The following is a 15599-nucleotide window of genomic DNA, read 5'->3' on the forward strand; positions in this document are numbered from 1 at the left end:
AGTTGCTTTTTTCCTGACAACTACCTATCTGCTGAGATGCAAGATATGATAATATTAAGGAGTGCTTAAAATCTGTGGGATAAACATGCACACTACATAGTTAAAAAGACAGCTTTGGAATAAAAAATAAAAAAGACCTAGGTTTAAATCTCAGACCCACCACTCACTGCTAGTATGATCTTGAACAAATTACATAATTTCTCTGAACCTCAGTTTCCTCATCTTTAAGACTGAGATAATAATAATAGCACAGGATTATTAGAATAATTAAATAAGAAAATGCATATGCATTTGCATAGTGAATGCTCAATATATTTTAGCTGCTATTATTGTGGTGGTGTTAAATTTATTTATTCATTCAGCAAAAACGCATTTTACAGCAAATGAAAAAACAAACAAGATCGTACTTGCCTATGACAAACAAACACCACAATAAATAATTGCCATATAGGCTAATAAGCGGAATGATGACGATATGAAAAAACACTGTGGAAGTGAATAGCAGAGAGCAAGTAACTAACTATGGGTAAGAGTAGTGTCAGGAAAGGGTTCACAGAGGAGAGGCAACATGTGAGCTAATTTTTCTTTTTGTTTTTAGAGACAGGGTCTCATTCTGTCTCTGGAGTGAGACCCTAGAGGCTGGAGTGCAATGGTGCAATCATAGCTCACTGCAGCCTCAATCTGCTGGCCTCAAGCAATTCTCCTGCCTCAGCTTCCCAAATAGCTGAGACTATAGGCATGTGCCACCATCCCCAGCTAATTTTTTTTATAGAGGTGATGTCTTACTATATTGCTCAGGCTAGTCTTGAACTCCTGGCCTCAAGTGATCCTCCTGCCTCAGCTTCCCAAAGTGCTGGAATTACACACTTGGCCTAAATCTTGAAGGATAAGGCAGAGAAGATGAGAACATTCCAGGCAAAAGGATCAGCATATGGAAACATGGAGGCCTGAAATTATTCTTCCAGCACAGGAACAAGACTACCTTACCTGCCTTGGAAGAATCAGAGTTTTAGGCATTGGAGGCCAGAAACACTAAATTCCACTCCAGTTAGCTGGGAAAGTAAGATCAGAAAAAGTAACCTAGAGGAGCAATATCTGGCTTTGGAGCTCATAGCTTCGGAGCTGGACTGCTCTTCCATTAGGAGGTGCCAGCAAACGTTGTCTCCTGCTGTATCACGGGCACCGGCTCGTACGGTACAAGCTGTTTGGCTCCTCAGCATGAATCTATGTTCCTGCGGCTCCAGGAGTGAGCAGGGCTAAGCCACCAGAGCTGATGCCCCTGCGGTACGAAGCTATGCTGCGTGATCAGAAGTATGCTGGGAAGGGAAGAAGTTTGGCCAGTCAAGCCCTGAGGTGGGGAGGAGAAGGCAGCCCCTCCCACAAAGCCTTTTATGGGGAAGTTTTTCAAACAGGTGGGGGAATGGTGCCAATTAGATTCTATTTGAGCAGGAACTCAGACGTCAGTCAGAGCATATCCGGTACGTTGTGTTCAATGTCATGTCCAGTACTGGGGCCACAGTGTGATGGTGAGTGGACGCAGAACCATCTCACCTGAAGAATAAATGTGTAAGCAGAAGCAAGACAGAAGCCCAGGGAGAAGCAGCTCTTTAATTTCTTGAATCTTATGGAAGACAGATTAGACTTTCCCAGTTGACACCAGAAGGGAAAGCTAAGTCTTCAGAGGGAAATCACAGAAAGGGAGATTTGGGCTCTCGACATAAAGAATATTTTGATCATTAATAAACATTTATTGAGCACCTAATATGTGCCAAACACTATTCTAGACACTTTATAGCAATAGGAGTTATCTAGTCATTAAATGAGATGCCTTGAAAGATAGTGAGCTCTCCATCACAAGAGATGTTCAAGCAGAGGTGGGTTGATCAGTTAGTGGAAATGTTGAGGGAGGAATTGAAAACTGGAGTAGGAAATTGGCCCAGGGGTCTTCTGGTTTGTCTTCATCCCTATGACTCTATGACATCGCTTCCTGGGATCGAAGACCTCTACATAATTTGTATTCAGAGTCTTGCATGTCATATAGGGGGGAGGGGCAAGAGAGAAAGGTAGACACCATCCTCCTCATCCTATGGGCAAAGGCCCATATATAGGAAAGCGGAATGACATTATCACAGTCACACAGACACAGGACCAGAGTCCAGGCTTTCAGCCTCTGAGTCCAACATTCGCTCCTTGTTCCTCTCTGTGTCTCGGCCCTGACACCCCACTGGCTGGCTGGGAGTGGTCCCCAAAGGGCCAGAGCCTCGTGGGTTTCCAGATAGGGTAGTGTCAGTCCCAGGCCATGCTGTGGCGGCCCAACTGGGGCGGCCTTCCCGGGCAGCGAAGTCATACCTGGCTGCTTCCTCAGAAGAGTCCTGTGCAGGAAGTTTAATACTTTGAAATTCTGAATAATTTTATCTTTGAATTTGTGTTTTGTCAGTGAGGTCTGATGGGACAAAGGGGCACTCGCAGGGGCTTGAGGCCTCAGCTCACTTGTGGTCTTGCCTCCAGCCACCTCCCCAAGGTGGTTCTTAGGGAGGCCTGGTGAACCTCTCCCCCACCCAGGTGGGGCACGGGGAGAGTCGGGGCCCAGCACACACCCCATAGAGTCTTGGGGGTGGGACTTGCAGCACCCCACATCTGGTGGATGGCCAGCCAGAAGCCATGTCTGTAGGGGATGGAGCCTCGCACCTACCCAATCCAGGTACCAAGCGCATCCCAGCACAGGCGTTTAGAAATCTGTGACAGCTCTATCCAGGAAAACATAAGAGGTGCTATATCACTGTTGTTTCATAGAGCCGAATAGTACTCCATGGTATACATATACCACATTTTATTAATCCACTTATGTATTGATAGGCTCTTGGTTTTCCCTGGATAGAGCTGGAACCCATTCTACTAAGTGAAGTATCCCAAGAATGGAAAAATAAGCGCCACATGTACTCACCAGCAAATTGGTTTCACTGATGAACACCTAAGTGGACAGACATATAGGAATAACTTTTATCGGGCGTCAGGCAGATGGGAGCGGGGAGGAGGGGACGGGTATATACACACATAATGAGTGTGATGCACATCATCTGGGGGATGGACACGCTTGAAGCTCTGACTTGGGAGGGGCGGGAGGGGGCAAGGCAATATACATAACCTAAACATCTGTACCCTCATAATATGCTGAAATAAATAAATAAATAAGTCTGTGACAAAACCCACCTGCCATGGATTGCAGTGGTGAGCACACAGAAAGGGGCAGTGTCTGGCTTGATTTCTCCCACCCCCACCCCCAGCAGCTGGCAGGAGGGGAACCCAGCAGCCCTCAGAGGGGTAGAGTGTGCATATGCCTTGCATCATGGGGTAGCCCAGGGCACCTGTGAGGATCCACACTCCCCTGCAAGTGTCCCCACACCTGGAGCCTTCCCTCAGCCAGCTACAGCCAGCCACATGCCTGAGGGTCCTCTCTTCCTTCTTCCCTTCCCAAGCCTTGCTTGGATTTGTCTCTCCTGGGCAGCTCAAGGCACACCCTGGAGAGGAGCTGCAAAATGCAAATTGTATAATTTTGGCCATTCCACATACAAGTTAAATGTTCTCATACTTACATTTACATTTGCATTGCGCAATGTAAAGATGAACTGTAAAATCCATGCCAATAATTGAAAACTTTAATTTTTCTTAGAAAAACATTAAATAACAAATGAAAAACCGTGACAAGTCAAGAGAGAGGCAGCAGAAGAAAGGAAAAAGCTTTATCGATACCAGCACTTTTTCCCCACATTTTAATCTTGAGACCCCACGTTTTCATTTTGCACTGAGCTTCACAAATTGTGTAACCAATTCTGGCTACAACTTGCTCCTTGCCTAAGCCAACACTCTGCAACCCTTGCAGCTGATCCTAAAACCAATGGCTAGAGCTCCGTCTCACAATCATGTTACTGTCTCTGAGTGCCCCATGGCGACTCACGGTGCAAGACTGTATATTTCTCGCTTGTCTGAATGCAAAGTAAAAGTGGCTATTTTTATAGAACAAAAACCCAGGGAAAATATGGAATTCAGCCCATCTATATGCACTGCTGCACCTGAGACACTCAGCACACATAATAAATCTGTCTTTGGAAACTTGCTCCTTTGCAGTTTTGACACAGATAAATGACAAGTATTAAATCTTGAGGGAAAAGAACCAGCTGCTGTAGTTGTTGAATTACTGAGACAGAAGCCTCCAGGCTGATGCAAAATATCAGCCGGGGCCTCCCGGAAAGGGTAGGTGTGCTGGGAGAATGTCTCTGGCTCCACCAACCCAGAGGAACTCGGGGTATCGTCTAATACCACTGAACCGGAACTCTGGAAGCTGTTCTCATAAACTTGGGCTTTGACCAGTGAGAGGACCTTTTGGGGGCCACATGCCACCCCGAACCAGTGGTTCAGACTTGGGTCTCTAATAGACTTTTTCTTTAACCGGAATGGATACTTGGTGAAGGAACAGGACTAGCAGCAGACCTATTTGTTCACTGTTCAGCACAATAGTATTGACAGCAGTCAAGGGTGACAGCAGAGATAATTCTAGAATGTTAGAGCCACAAATAGCTTGGAGACGATGTGTCCCTTCACCATGGTGTTCCTCTGGCCCAGAATGGAGCTCCTTGAGAGGAGGGCCTTGGCATCTTTGTTTTTATACCCCCAGGTGCCCCATAAGTTGCCTGGCACAGAGTAGGGGTTCAGGGAAACCTTTTTTTTTATTTCAGCATATTATGGGGGTAGGGAACCTTTTTTAAAAAATTAAATTCAATCCTTCATTCTTTATATGAAGAAACTATGGCCCAGAGAGTTTTGATGGTATTCTCAAAATCACACAACTAACTAATGGCAAAGTGGGGACCAGGACTGAGTCATCCTGACTCCCTTGGGAGCTATAGCTATTCTATCCTGGAAAGGAGATAGGTGTCATTTTCTTTGACGGCTATGTATGCTCCATATGGATGGAAAAGAATCTCAACAGTGAGCTGCTTCCCAAAGTGTTGGCAGAATTGAGGAAAGAGTAAGGATGGATGTCCAGGCCTGGGCTCTGCCAAGACAGTGAGGGCTGATGGTTGCTCAGACAAAAAAGCCAGCCTCCCGGCTCAGGGACCCACTGCAACCAAGGGGAATTTGCCAATGAGAGATGGTCAGGCTTCTAACCTGAGATCCAGAACCATCTCTTAGCTCTGCCACCCATCTGGCCGGGGGAAAGGGAATGCTCACCAGAAATGAGAGGAAATCCTGCAGAAGAAGTAACCTGTGACTCCCTCAATGACAACAGAATCCAGCAACAGCCACAGGGAAGGCCACTCCTGGGAGTGCCTCCTGCCCCAAGTTCTGTTCCTAAACTTACAGCCAGATGCCTACATCCCTGTACACCCCTCATTCCATTGTCTCCCCAGTGGAGAAGAGACAGCATGATGTGCCCACAGAGCCCATGGTTCCTCCTACCTACTGGCCGTGAACTTGGACAGGTGACTTAATATCCCCGGGCCTCAGTCTCATCATTCGCATGCTGGATACCAGCAATGCTTCACGGGGTGGCTGCAGGGAATTAGCATGCATGCAGGCATGTTGTAAATTGTTCAGTGTTAGCCAACACTCAACCCATTGCAGTTTATTCATAACTGCGCCCAACTCCTTGAGAGCTTGAGAGCGTGATGGACCTTGAGCCAGATACGGGCAAGTCACTGAACCTGTCTCAATTTCGTTTTCCATACGTGTAAAATGAGCACACAAGCGGTACCTACTAAAGGAATGTTTGGAGTCATATGCAAAATGATGCCTGAACATTAATAGTAACAAGTTTGTGTGCCTTTACATAAGTTAATATATAATACAATAACTGATAATAGAGTCTGGCCTATGTATGTTACTATTAATTCTTTTCAAACCCGGGGAAAAGGGCAATAACTTGTAAAGTGTTCAGCTTTGTTTTCAGCATGCGGTTTGTGTTTGATAAATACAGGCTACTAAGGTAATGGAATCACCGTGGTGATTGCTATCATTGCTGCCATTGCCATCAGCACTGCACTGACAGAGAGAAGCTAGTGATTCCTGTGCATGTCAGAGCTAAGAGCTCTGGACTCTGGGAAACTGGGACTCTGCACTTTTCAGCCTGGCCCGGTGCAGGGCTGGACCTTATCCTAATCCCCCACTGTCCCAAACCTTGCACAGATGGTTTCACAGACCTGCAAACTATGCCATTGCACAGGGCCTTGCATTCAGGAGGGGCCGCGCTCAAAAAGGCCCTGTGCTTGGTTTAACGCTCTGCCATTGCCTTCTCAACATTCTTAATGATTTTTCAACAAGGGGCTCCATGTTTTTATTTTGCACTGAGCCCTACAAATTATGTAACCAGTCCCCCTGCCTGGTACCTTGGGACCCTCTAGGACTGGTGAATAAAATCTACCTGGTTCCAGCCACCTGCCTACCCTAAGCCCGATCCTACACGCTGTGCCCTGAGCACCGTTTCTGACCCACACAGTCAAACCCTGACCCTGACTGCAGCCCTGGTGAACTTGTGAAGTGAGGTGCAATCTGGCAGTCAGATTACAGGGATTTGTCCTCCAGGAAGCCAGGGCTGCTAGAACCATGCCTGAATTTCCATATATATATATTTTTTTAATTGTAGCTATGACCTACACCTAAGATCTATTTAGCATCTAAGTGTGCTAGAATGCTATGCACTTTATAACTTGCCTAAACTCATTAAATTTTTCCGATAGCTGATAAGGTATGCATTATTTTCCCTGTTTTATAGAAAAGGAAACTTAAAAAGTGTAAATAGCATGCCCAGAATCAAACAACAGGGCAGAATTCAAGCCAGGGTATAAACACAGGTGTGTTTGAACCGCCAACCCCTGGACTACACTGCCTCATTGCACTCACTGGTCTTCTTCTGGGTCCAAACTCAGGCCCCTCCCACCAGCCACTTGCTTAAGGACTGGCATCCCTACACTTGTGCCCAAGCTGGACTCTCCTCCCCACATCATTTCTCTGAAGGCCACCACTCTCCCAGTGCCACCAAAGGAGATATTTTACTAGAAGCACATGACAAGTATATATGAGGCTCCTATGGCTATGTGACAAATAAGCCACGAATTTGGTGTCTTAAAGCAAGAGAAATTTATTCTTTCACAATTTGGGAGTCCAGAAGTCTGAGGTCAATATCACGGCGCTGAAACGAAGGTGCTGGCAGGGCCTCGCTCTCCCTGCGGTCTCCAGGGGAGGATGTGTTCCTTGCCTCTTGCAGCTGCTCGTGGCTGCAGGCACTCCTTGCATGTGGCCCTGTCACTCCCTGGCCCTGGCACTCCTGTCTGCAGTTTGCATCGTGAGGCTCTCTCTGCTCCGTCTTCCTGCCGCCTTCTCTCTGTGTGTGTCCAATTGCCCTCCGCCTCCAATTCGGAGGACCATGTGACCGCACTCAGGGCCCACCTGGCTAGCCCAGCACAACTCCCCACCTCAAGACAATCCCTTTAGTCACTCATATCTGCAAAGACCTTTCTTTAGCCATATAAGGTAACAATGGCAGATTCCAGGGAAGAGCTCGTGGATATCTTTTGAGGGGGATATTTTCCAGCCTACCAAAGTCTGCAATCATGCAAATAGTTGGTGGGGGGTGGGGGGGTAGACAGAAAAAGAAAGGATCTCTCAGCCCCGTCAGAAGCATCCACGCAGCGCGGCCCGGCCCGGAAACCCTGAGGGGCCACATGCAGTCACCGGCAAAGGGTAGAAGGCGCAGTCACTCTTTCCTAGAAGAAGGGAAGAGAATGACTAGAAAGCAGATGCTCTTAGATAGGGCAAAACCTCTCAGGAAAAGTCTCTCTCGGACTCGAGTCTATGCAGGAGGGGGCGCCCTGGGTCAGCTGCCTCTGCCAGTCAGCAGGGACTTTGATGGACCCCAGGAGCAGGAGCTGAGAACCGAGGCAAACTGTGGAATGAACGTGTCTTTTTTACATGTACACACCTCTAGCGATGGGGCCAGGTGAGAGGGAAGGGTGCACCACCACCCCTCCATGTGAGACGCCGGGGCAGCCTCGGGAAAGAGTGCATGACCTTGGGGGAGGCAGAGAGGTGGAGGGCAGTGTCCAGAGGGGCTCAGCTGTGAGCCATGAGCAGCCCCCACCCTGGCAGCTGGAGGAATGACTGCCTCAGTCCCAAAGGGGGATCTGGATGGGTTCTACAGTGTCCAGTGTGACCTGCTTCACAAATGCCCTTGCTCGTGATGAATGCATAAAATCTCTGCTGGAAGAGGGGTCTTCCATGGGGTGAAAACACTTCATGTACAGCTGGATGATCCCCCTCATGACTTGAGGTTTGTTGGTTTACTGGCCGTTCCCTCGTCCTCTCCCTCCGAATCTTTTTCCCAGCTACAGTGGCTGGAGTAGGACCTTCCCCCAGCCTCCCTGGCATTTTTCTGTTTAATTGCTTCTTGCCTCCTAGGGTGTCCCCCTATCACCAGGCTTCCCTCTAAGAACCTGTGTTTGAGACATGTGGAATTCTAGGAAGGCTGCCATCTGTCATGAATGTTCTGGATTTTGTGCAAAGTGTTCTTGGAAAGGTGGGGCCGAGACTGGCTTTCAGAAAGGCTGCCTGAGAACCTCATTCCCTTTGCTCTGCTGGGTAGGAGGGAAGGGACAGGAGCTTTGGCTCCACCCTCTAAGTCATTTTCCCAGTGATAGTACAGGATTCACATGTGACAGAAAAAAAAGGCTGCCATCTGTCATTTCTGAGAGCCATGAAACCACCTGTTTACTCACAGCTATCCTTAACATCCTCAGAGTAAAATTATCCTTAGAATCTGAGAGTCACATGTAAATACAAGCGGGCAAATGCAGAAAGTAAGTCTGTCCTTACAGTGTCTTCTACCTTAGTGAATGACATTTGTCTTCAGCCAGAATCGGAGGGGTCTCCTCAATACCTTCCTCTCCTGCAGCCCTTATACCCCCCCAAACTGTCGCCCTTACCCCTTAAAGAATGCCCCACTCCTCCCCCAATTTCTCTCCTCCTCACTGCTGCCTCCCCACCACTGAGCTGCCGCCAGCCCTCCTCTGGGCCACTGCAGTGGCCTCTAAATCTGTCTCGCTACCGCTTCTGCTGCCCCCTTCCAATCTGTTCCCCAGCCCACAAACAGAATGGTCTTTTAAACACGCAATTCCAATTATGTATTTCCTTCCCCTGAATTCCTTCAGTGCCTTCCTACCTATGGTGCTCGGAATAAAAAGCGAATTTCCAATGTGGTCTACAAACCCCCGCAAGGCCCTTCAAGGCCTCGGGCCTCACCTTGCACCTGGCTGTACCCCTCTTGTGCCCCGACAGGCCGGCCTCCTCCCTGCACCACCCCTGGGCCTCCCTTCTGTCACCCTTGCCCTCGTGACACCCACTGTGGTTCAGTGTTGCTCGTGCCGGCTCTGCAGTCAGACTGACAGGCTTCCAGTTCCCGCCGTTGCTCGTTTTTTAAACTGTGTGGTCTAAGACGACTTGCCAAAGCCAACTACATTCAGTCTCCTCGTCTGTACGATGGCGGCAACAGGAGTACCTGTAGCCGTGAGGTAAATGAGACGCTGTATGTACGTAGAGCACTTGGCACCGGGCACACAGTGCGTGCTCAAGGACATCAGCTATGGTCACAACTCATCCCTCAGTTCTCAGCCCAAGTGTCGTTCCTCAGGGAGGCCATCTCTGGCAGGCCCTCCCCGAGCCAGGTCAGGTGCTGCCCAGGTGCTGACGTGGCCGACTGTCCCTTGCTTTCACAGCACGGCTGCAGCGTGCATTGGTCTGCCCTCTGCTGCAGGTCACAGCCCCATCGGGGCAGAAACACTGCCTGCTGCTATCCGTTATGTCCCCGGGGGCTGCCCGGCCTCTCAAAATAAACATTCCCTTTTCTGGTGCAGTCAGGAGCGTGTGGGTCCAGGATGCGGTACGTGCTTTCTGCACCATATAAGGAGCCGGAGAGTTGGTAGGCAATAGAAGGCGTCTGAGACGTGTCCCGGGGAGACCTCCCGGCGGCTGACAAACGCTGCAGGAATGACCCTCTCGGCTCTCGTGTGCTCTGGGAGAGGAACCCGCGCAGCTCCGTCTGCTAGGCAGCCGGCCCTGGAGCTCCGAGCAGGGTCCTCGCGGTGGGTCAGTTCTCCACCGTGCAGGGCAGCCCTTCCCCCTTGCAGGGACTCCCCAGCCTGGTGAGGCGCACCCACACGTCCAGCCTGGCTGCAGGGTTGTGTTGTTTTCATTTCCATGTCTGCGTATGGAGCACGTCCACCAAGCATCAACACTCTGCACGTGAGCCAGCCACAGTTCGAACCCCAGGGCCGCAGCGCTGCTGCTGTTACGCCTTGGGAGGACGGAATTCAAGCCGCAGCACTGCCGTGAACTCTCTGTGTGACCTTTACCAGTCGCTTGGACTCCCTGATTCATTTAACTTGTTTGTAAAATGAAGCATTGAGACAGACGACTTAGCTCCAGCAAGCTGGTTGCTCGGCTAGCCCTACCTCTCGGAGAGCCTGCCCCCACCACGCTGATGTCAGTTCTAGGTGACAAGGGATCCCACTCAAAACACACAACCGGCTGGACTGAGGGTGGACACCTCACGCAAGCTGGCCTTGGGCCACAGAGACAGCTACGTGGTGTTGGGCGCCACGGCTATAGGTTGGGAGAAGCCAGGGCGAGGTTGGTGCCAATGCCAGGAGGAACCACACACAGTAGCTGAATTTGGGGTGTGTCACTGCAGGCCTTGCTGAAGGAACTGCTCCCAGAGAATGCAGCGGAGAGAGGCAGGTGACACCAGACAAAGACAGAGAGAGGAGTCACCTGAAGACTCTCAGTCCCTGTGAGGCCCACTTGTGACTCCTGCAGGTGAGTGCCTGGAAATCCACCTGTCCCTCTTCACTTAAGTGGGGTTCAGATTGTTTCTCTTCCGGTAACAAAATGATTGGCAACTAAAACGTCTTCTCATACTGGACGTCAATTAAACAAAACTTCAACCAATACGAATGCCCTGCTCATGACAGCTTTAAACCTTTCAAAGATTCTGCCTTCGCTTGCCTCATTTTAAAACCCAATAGACCAGGAGAACTGATGCTGTGGGAAAGGTTTTCATTGTCCAAGTGAAGAAACCAAGACCCAGAGAAGGAAAGAGACGCCCTTAGTGGGCTGGTGGCCGGCAAGGCCGTCAAGGCAAAGCTCTGCCCGCACACTCCGGAGAGCATCCCAGCAGCGCCACCAGGGCCCTCTTTCCCACATGCCACCCCTGCCCCGGCCGGGGCTGCACGAAGTCAGAGCTGTCTGCAGAATTCTGCTATGGAACAGTATTTGCCCCATCTGTGCTCTTGAAAGTAACAAGACAGAGACAGAGACTGGAGTTGGGGTGTGGGTATGGGCACAGCGCTCAAGAGAAAGGTATATGGAGCCCTGAGCTGTGGAATGAGACAACAGACACAGGCCCAGAGAGCCCCAGAGAGCCCAACCCGGCCTCCAAGCACGGTCCAGGTGAATGCCCACAGGCGAGCGGAAGCCTTCCTAAAGTGGGGGTGTGGAGTCATCTAAGAGGGAGACATGCGTAGGTGGTTTCCCTGGGCAACAAGCAGCAATGGGGAGGGAGTCCAGGAGAGAAATCACTAGAAGCATCAACCTAAAAATCCCAGAATCTGGAGAGGATGGTGAGGCAACTTCCTGTTAATTGTCCCAAGACCTTTTTGCTCGATTAAATATTTAGAGATGGGGTCTTGCTATGTTGTCCAGGCTGACTTCAAGTGATCCTCCCACCATGGCCTCCCACAGTGTTGGGATTACAGACACAAGCCACCGCACCTGGCCTAAAGATGGGGCTTTTTAAAGATGTCATTCCTATAAGCAAAAAGTCATGTATTTGGAACAGATGTTTGCATTATAGTAAAACACGTCGTTTTGAACCTTTGTTATCTCTGTCGTCTCACTGTCAGGCACAGGCATGGCACAGAGGAGGCTCTTCATAGAAAAAATGAGTGCTTGCTCTGAGCCTGGGACTAGGTCAGCTTTAAGCACCCTTATTATTCCATTTTACAGATGAGGAACTGAGGCTTTAGAATTTAAGATCATGCAGCTAATATGTGGTAGTCCCATCCCAGAATGCTTGACTTAACCTTTGGGCTGTATTTGCTGCTTCTTTCACTTATGTTTGGACAGGACTGAAGCAGGGTGGGCAGGCTGGCAGGAGTGTGCAAAATTTCCCGGGTCCCAGGAGTCTCCAAGGGGGCCTGGAGCCTAACGCACGGCACAGGAACACCAAGGGCAGGAAGACTTCCAGCCCACCCACCTCTGCCGAGGGGCCTGGACAGTGTTCCTCACCAGAGTCTGGGCCTTTCCTTTTCTGGCTGCCCCGGCTATGAAGCAGTGGAGTCTTTGAAAGAGCGATGGGGCAGAGTCGGGGAAACCAGGGTTATGGACCACGCGCAGGTCTCTTCCCGTCTCTGGGCTTCGGTTTCCCTGCCATAAAGCACAGGTAGAGGGGATGGCCTTTCACGTCTCCCCTCACATCCTCTATTTGCAGATGATTCTCATGGCTCATCTGAATTCTACCCACAGAGAAGAAGCTTATTTAAGCTTCAGGTTAAATAATTCAACAGCTGGCACATGGTAGGCTCTCAGTAAACGTCCAGAGTAATTTAAGGGACGCCTCGGGCATCTAGAATTTCTCATGGTATCTGTGTCCATTCCCGTAATTTCCTAACACTCGATGAGCCGTGCGGGCCGCTGTAAAGCCTGTGGTTTATGAAAAATATTTCAGGGCTCAAATCCCAACCAAGGGGCATGAAATCCCTGGGAGGAAGAGCCCGGAATGTCATGGAGGCCGACAAGGAGAAAGCATAAAATAAAACTAGATCAGCCTCATTCATGAATATAAATGGGAGGCTTCTAGACAAAATGCCAGAAAATTCAATTCAACAGTATATTAAAAGAATAATTTACCACGACTGAGTACAGTTTACCAAAGAATGCAAAGCTGTTTTAATATTAGTAAATCTGTCTATAAGACATATCAATGGGTCAAGTAAGAGAAACCATATGATTATCTCAATAGGAGCAAGGAAATCATTTATGAAGATTCACCATCAGTTCCTAAAGGGGACATTCTTGAAAATACTAGAAATAAATGGCACAAGTGGATAGTTACGGGCTTTTTTCTTAGGAGGAGGCCAGTCCACATCTGAATGCCCTCCCCATGTTTGGGAAACTCCCATTTTCTGAGTTTTGATGGGCAGCAGAGCTGTCTTCCACTGCAGAAATGGAGAAAATGCCAGATGCTCGCTGTTCTGAGTCCTGGCCCCACCCTGCAGCAACAGTGAGGCATTTGGCCTAAGCTCAGATGGTCGAGCAAAGAAGCCAAGCGGCAGAGAATCTTTTATGGTGGTTCCAGTAACAGCAACATCAGTTTCCAGGGACACAGTGACAGAAACCTAAGTAGCTGTATCCAGGCTCCATGGGCCAGCAGTGTTGGCTGTCTAGATGTGGCATCCGACCTTCAAGGGTGGTGACAGCCACTCCTCTCTGTTCTGTGTTGTGATCTGAGCTGTAATTCCAGCTGCTCAGGAACCCCTTGTTCCTGACTTTCTGGTGGTTCTCTGAGCCATCCAGAATCCTGTCCATAAATTCCTTTTCTGCTTAAATCAGCCAGAATCAGTTTCTGTTGCTGGCAGCTAAGAAATCTAAAGATACAGAAGGTCATTCCTTTAGGGTGACACATAATGTTCTTTTCCCCAAAACCTGTGGCTAAAATACCTAAATAATTACAATCTTATTAAAAGAAAGAATGAAACAAGAATCACTACTAATACCATTGTTATTAATTTTTTTGCCTGTATTTCCATCTCTTTTTAAAATAGTCAAGTTTATTGAGGTACAATTTGCATCAAATAAAATCTACTCCTTTAAACTGCACAATTTGATGAATTTTGGCAAATAGGTGAGGTCATTTAAGCATCATGATATTCAATATGTAGAGTGCTTCCATTACCCCAAAAAGTTCCCTCAAACTCCTTTATAACTAATTCCCTCTTCCACCCCAGCCCTGGAAACCACTGATCTCATTTCGATCCCTATAATTGGCATCCTCCAGAATATCATATCAATAAAATCATACAGTAGCCTTTTGTGTCTGCCTTTTACTCAGCATACTGCTTTTGAGATTCATCCATGTTGTTGCATAAGTGTTAGTCCATAATATAAATATTCCCAAATTTGTTTATCTATTCAATGAGGATGAACATTTGGGTTGTTTTCAGTTTGGGACTATTATGATTAAAGCTTCTGTAAGCAGTTTGTGTATAGATTTTTATATAAACACATTTTTTCCTGGGTAAATACCTAAAAGTAGGAATGCTGAATCATATTAAATAAACGTTTGACTTTATAAGAAACCTCCAAGTTATTTGTCAAAGTGGCCACACTGTTTTGCAACCCCACCATCGCCGCGTGAGAGTCGCAGGTGTTCTGCATCCTCAGCAGCACTTGGTATTATCAGTTTTTAAACTTTAGCTATGTAGTAGATTTACAATGGTATCTTGGTTTAATTTTAATTTTGCTAATAATTAATGATGTTGAGCACTTTTTCATGTGTCTATTTGTGACTAATATATCTTTTTAGTGAAGAAGCTGTTCAAATTGTTTACCTATTTATTATTTGGCTGCTTGTCTTGTTATTGAGTTGTAAAGATTTTTTATATATTCCAAATGCAAATTCTTTGTCAGATCTGTGTTTTGAAAATATTTGCTCTTACTCCATGGTTTGTCTTTTCATTTTCTGAAGAGTATCTTTCAAAAAAGCAAAAGTTTCAATTTTGATAAAGTTCAATTTATCATTTTTTTTATGATGTCTTTTTGTGGCCCATCAAACAAATTGTTGCCCAACCCAAGGACACACTTTTGTTTTCTCTCATGCCTTCTTCTAAAAGTTTTATAGTTTTAGCTCTTGTGTCAGTCTATGATTCCTTTTGAATTAATTTTTGTATATAGAGTGAGAAAAGAGTCAATTTTCTTTTTTTTTTTTGCATAGAAATATAAAAATTTCCCAGAATGCTATTATTATTTAACATTGTTCTAGAAGTTCTGGTTGGTGTAATGAAATAAAAAACATAAGTAATAATTATTGGAAAGGAGAAAAACATCATTATTTATAGCCAATATAATTTCATACCCCAGAAACTCAAGATAATCTACTGAAAATACATAGAATTAATAAGAATTCAATAAGATGATTCATTACAGAATAAACATTCAAAAATCAATAACTTTTCTATATGCTAACAGTAATAATTTAAAGAATATAAGAAAAAAATAAAGAATACCATGCACAATAGCAGCAAAGTCATGATGAAAGAAAGAAAGAAAGAGAAAGAAAGAAAGAAAGAAAGAAAGAAAGAAAGAAAGAAAGAAAGAAAGAAAGAAAGAAAGAAAGAAGAAAGAGAAAGAAAGAATAAAAGAAAAAAGAAAAAAGAAAGAAAAGAAAAGAGGCCCTATACAATGAAAATCAGAAAGTTTTATTGAGGACATAAAAGAAGCTAACTCAACATAGACATGTCAATTTCTTAGATGGAAAAATGAATAATGTAACAATG

This window comes from Microcebus murinus, chromosome 4 (assembly GCF_040939455.1).
Source record: "Microcebus murinus isolate Inina chromosome 4, M.murinus_Inina_mat1.0, whole genome shotgun sequence".
In the NCBI taxonomy this organism is placed as follows: Eukaryota; Metazoa; Chordata; class Mammalia; order Primates; family Cheirogaleidae; genus Microcebus; species Microcebus murinus.